At 34.1% G+C, this 5,087-nt stretch overlaps 1 long non-coding RNA gene across 1 annotated transcript; it reads right to left on the bottom strand.

Moving 5' to 3' along the window:
• Positions 1-272: 272 nt before the first annotated feature.
• Positions 273-2,121, bottom strand: LOC112917685 (uncharacterized). The gene is made up of 2 exons (XR_003234516.2): positions 1,994-2,121; positions 273-477 (listed from the first exon to the last, which is right to left on the bottom strand). It is a non-coding gene; the product is annotated as an uncharacterized lncRNA (long non-coding RNA).
• Positions 2,122-5,087: the final 2,966 nt, after the last annotated feature.

Raw genomic sequence — 5,087 nt, 5'->3', positions numbered from 1 at the left:
CAGGAATAAAAAGAAATTGGCAAACTATAGTAGCTCTTAAAATTTCTCCTTGCAAGTGACACATGTCACTTATGTTCATTTTTCATGAGTCATATGATAAAGGTTGACATCAGTGCAGTGGGGGAGTATAATCCTTCCCAAGAGCTGAGCTACAAATATTTAGAAAAAATAACACAATCTGTTAAGCATCCTTATGATACTAGAAATCTGCTAAAATTTTAGTCATTCGATTTGTGTAAACTACTTAAAACAAATAACTTGTGTTATAAATGTTCTTGTGAGTAAGTCTTTATTCAGTCTTTGAGAAAATTTTTAGGAATCTAGTAAGTGGAATATTTAGAAGTGGTGATTATTGACAGTAAGGTAAAATTTTTAAAGATCTTGAAAATAAATAATAGGACTGTGGGTTGACTTTGCTTTTTCACAGTGATGGGCTGGCAAAGATTTGGAACTCTCGGTGTCTTCTTTTCTCTGTTTCTGGGGAAAGAAATGATAGGTCAGTGAAAGGTAGAAGGAAAAAAAATATTTTTTTTCTTTGTAAAAAGAAATCATAAGTCTTAGGAGACTAACTTAATGAATATAATGTTTTAAGTCTACAAGGTAACTTTCTTAATTTTTGTGTATAAGTTTCACCATAACCCTGATCAGTTATCAGGTGGTTATGAATGCCATTTTCCTGTGGAAGATTCAGATTTAGAGATCCTGGCTCAAGGTCATTTGGCCCATAATAACATTAGAATGGAGAGTTGAAATTTCTGACTCTTCTTTTCCCTGTCTATAGATCATATAACTTCTTAATTATTTTAACACTATTATGTAATCTTGACTCATTCTGTATTCGTGGGTGCAGCTTTCAAATAAATTCTGTTGAAGTTCTATTCAAAAATCAAATAACTGGCACAACTTGATTATTTTTCAGTGCTGCTTTATAAACTCCAGAAAAACAAAATATTATTGAAATATCTTTTCCTCACAACTTTGAATTGTAAGCACTTAAAATGAGTATGGTTATGTTTCCCAATATTATTATACTTATGAGACAAATTCAGTGACAAAAATTTTGAAATTAAGAGAAAATTTTGAGGTCATAGGACCTGTTAAAGTAAATATTTCTTAATTAAAAATGGGCCCCAAATCATCTCCTTCTTTCCCTCACCATTTTAGAAAGCTGAATATTGCCCAAATGTCAGGTCTGCACTCTATCCTGACAAAATGTGGCTAAATCCTGTTAGGATTAGGGAAAGCTATCTACCTTGTTTATGCCCTCTGGCAATCCAAATCTTTTCTTCCACCAAATTGCAGTTAAGTAGCAATTCACATTTAGTGGTCAATTTCCTCAGAATAGGACGGTATAGAGAGCCAAAAGAATACTTGAGAATGAGTGAACCCAGACTACGGAATGAGAACCACATTGATTTTATTTCCCCTATTGTATGATAGTTTAATTATTGCAGGCAGATTTAGTTAGGATCTTGCTTTACAACTTTCTAGACCAAGGGTTGGAAAACCACAGCCAGTGAACCCGCCACCTGTTTGGGTAACACTGCCACGTTCACTGGTTTGAGGACTGTCTCTGCATGCTTTTTTTGCACTGTGCAGCAGTGGTTTTTTTTTTTTTTTTATTATTTTTTAAAATTTTTTTAGCAGTGTTGAATAATTGTGACTGAGACCTTATGTCAGCAAATCCTATATATATATATATATACTCTCTAGCCCTTTAAGACGTTTGTTGACCCCTGTTCTAGATGCATGATCTTGGCCAAGCGACCTAAATTTCTGTGCCTCACTCTTCTAATTATAAAATGTGAATAATCGTCTTTACCAAGTTGGGTTTATATGAGGATTAAATGAGTCACTCTGTATAAAAGCTTAACATAGTGTTAGGATGGAGAATAAGTGCAACATAAAGACTGATAAAACCATAATCATATCCAGAAAATATAAAGTAACATGTATTTCCTCTTCACCAAGGAAAGAATTGGTAAAAACTCACGTAAGCAAATCAATCTCTGGTTGTTTGGTGAAGGATCTGGATTCTTTTTGTGTTGTTTCATTTCTGCTCAGTCTCTTTTCTGTGGCCCATGTAATTCTAGCCTCCTGCGAGTCTGTTCCGGACTGTCACTTCTTGTAGCCGGCCCTTCTTTATTATTTGTGGAAAAATCTGCACGTCTACATCTGGAATTGCTCAAAGGTCACTGTAAGTATTGAGTCTTTATTAATGATTTGTTCTCTTCCAAAAAGCTTTCCAAAATGCCTGCAGCCAGGGTTAGAGCTAGCTCAAAAAGCTAGTTTCCTCTCTGTTTTCGGGGATTCACCGATCTGTTCTTACTTGTCTTCTCAGTAGAGAAGAGAAAGGTTTTCTTCTGTTTGCTGTTAGGCATGAGGACATTTCATGAATTAAAACAGGTCTTCTGTTGGGAAAAAGTAATTCAGTCTGGTATAATTAAATATTTCTGATTGGGGCACGTTAGGGGTTTTCTGTTTTATAATTGTAGATCTAATATCAGACAAACTACAAAATATGTGAAAATATGTTTCTTCAGTTTTGGACTTCCAATATTTCTTTAACATGCTGGTTTTCAGATTACAACTAAAACATGAGCAAATTCTAGGAAGTTTAGCAAATATAGAACAACATAAGAAATAACTTAAAGATTTGCTCCAATCCTTTCCTGAAGTCATGACACTTAACACACACATACATATATATTGTTATTCCTCTCCCCATATATGTATAATTTATAGACTGATATATCCTATCAATGGTATGTTTTATTATATTTTGTATCTTGTTTTACTTGATATAATCCTATGTGTAGCTTGCCATGTCATTAATTTTTGAAGCATAGTATTTTAGTCTGTAGAAATACCATAATTTATTTAAACACACTCATATTGAAACTTTGGGATAGAGTAAATTGTTACAACTCTTCTAGAGGGTAATTTATTAACATAATGCAAAATATTAAATTTAGATACTCTTCAACATAGAAAATTGCATTTCTGTGAATTTACCCTAAGGGAAGTAATAGGGCAAACTCACTCAAATATGTGTACTGAAATGTTCATGTTACAGTGGAAAATAGTGAAAATAATTTGGCAACCTCGATGTCCATCAGTAGAAGATGACATAAATAATTTATGGCACATACTCCAGTGGAATGCAATGTGGTTAAAAGAGAAGGAGCTCATTTTTACTTGTGTACATTAAAATTGTTTGTTTTTTAAGTGAAATAGAGCAAATTAAACAAATTAGTTTGTTTAGTAGATCTTAGTTTGGTAAATACATATAGGTGAATATAAAAATCTGAAAGAATGTACTTCACAATACCAATAGTAGTTATCTCTAAATATTGGCATTATGGGTAAATGTTTCCTTTAAGTTCTTTCTTTGTGACACTTGGTAGTGATTCATGGTTACTTATGTGAACAGGGAAGAAAGAAAGATAATTTCAAAAGGGGGAAAAAGATTTATTAGCTATGGCACTCTTTACAAATCTATGTCAGTTTTTCCCAATAGTTGACAGCATATCAGAAATGAATTTTACTTTTTAGTGGAATCCTCATTTAAAAAAAACTGTAATTTTTTCTACTTAGAGTTCAAAGGTCCTAGGAAAATACTTTTATGCAAATTTTGTTGGACTTATGGACAGATGGGGATATTAGGACTCCTCATACGAGATGGCCAATCCTATGGCTAGAAGTACATGCTGCCTGCTTTTGCTTAATATGATTTCTCCAGAAGCTTCTCCAGTCCATTGGATGAAGGAAAGTGATAAGGAGGAAACTGAGTTGGAGACCTCATATTCCCAATGTTAAGAGCTCCTAGTATTGGGAGAGAGGTTGTATGACTTTTTCCACCTCTTACCTATTTTTCTTCTCCAGGTAAATAATGGGCTTAGGAAAGTGCATATATATTACAAAATAAATCATCATTATGGTCCCAAGAAGTATTGTGTCATTCCCGATTCATCTCAAAAAAGCTTTTGGACTAATTAAAGTTCTGTAATTCAAACTAAATACCATGCATCCTTGGTAAGAATTCCAAAATCTAATTCTATGTTTTTGGACATGTGCACGTGTCTATATATATATGTGTGTGTGTATATAAAATATATGTCTGTGTCTATACATACACACACATATATATGCATTTGATCTTCAGAAATTTTATGAAGCTTATGTCAATATGCTCTCCCTCTTAGTCATGTATCTTGGTATTTCATAATATTTTACGGAAAGTAGATTTCATTGTTTTCCTTTTCATTTCTTTTATTACTGGTATGGTTGAACATTGTTTTGCTTTGACCAGTTTACTTTAGAATTTTGTTACAATTCTTGGCCCTTTCCTCTATTAAAGCAAGAGTTGGCAAACTATGGATTTCAGGCTGATTCAGCTGCAATCTATTTTTGTAAATAAAGTTTCACTGAGGCACAACCAGGCCCATCACTTATGTATCATATTGTCTGTATTTTTTTTTCTTGATACAGCAGCAGGGATGAGTAGCTATGACAGAGATTGTATGGTCATCAAAGTCTAAAATATTTACTCTCTGATTTTCTACAGGAAGAGTTTAAGGATCCCTCCTCATGTTTTAGAGGTCTAGTTTTTAAGACATGCTTTTATCAATTTGAATGAGCTATTTATTTGGCAAATATTTTAACTCTTGTTTGAAATATTTCGTGTAAATATTTTATTTCAAGTGATTTTCTTGCCTAATCAGGCCCTGGAAATCTCCTCATATAAGGGGTTTCCAATTACTCCTTCTCTCAAACTCCCTGTGCCTGGGTTTTAGGAATGACACATACAGTGTTCATTAACTTAGAGGAGCTGTATTGCCTGCCCTCTTTATCATGATGGTGGGTGGGCCAATTTTTTATCTGACTTGTCACTGTCTCACCAAAATGTTCACAACCCTCATTCTTGACCCACATGTTAAGAAATACCCATTTCATGGGACATCTGGGTGGCTCAGCAATTGAGTGTCTGCCTTTGGCTCAGGCCATGATCCCAGGATCCAGGGTCGAGTCCCATATCGGGCTCCCTTTGAAGAGCCTGCTTTTCCCTCTGCCTATGTCCCTACCCT

Source organism: Vulpes vulpes, chromosome 15, assembly GCF_048418805.1.
Source record: "Vulpes vulpes isolate BD-2025 chromosome 15, VulVul3, whole genome shotgun sequence".
NCBI classification, from domain to species: Eukaryota; Metazoa; Chordata; class Mammalia; order Carnivora; family Canidae; genus Vulpes; species Vulpes vulpes.
This window is presented reverse-complemented; position numbering and strand designations above follow the sequence as displayed.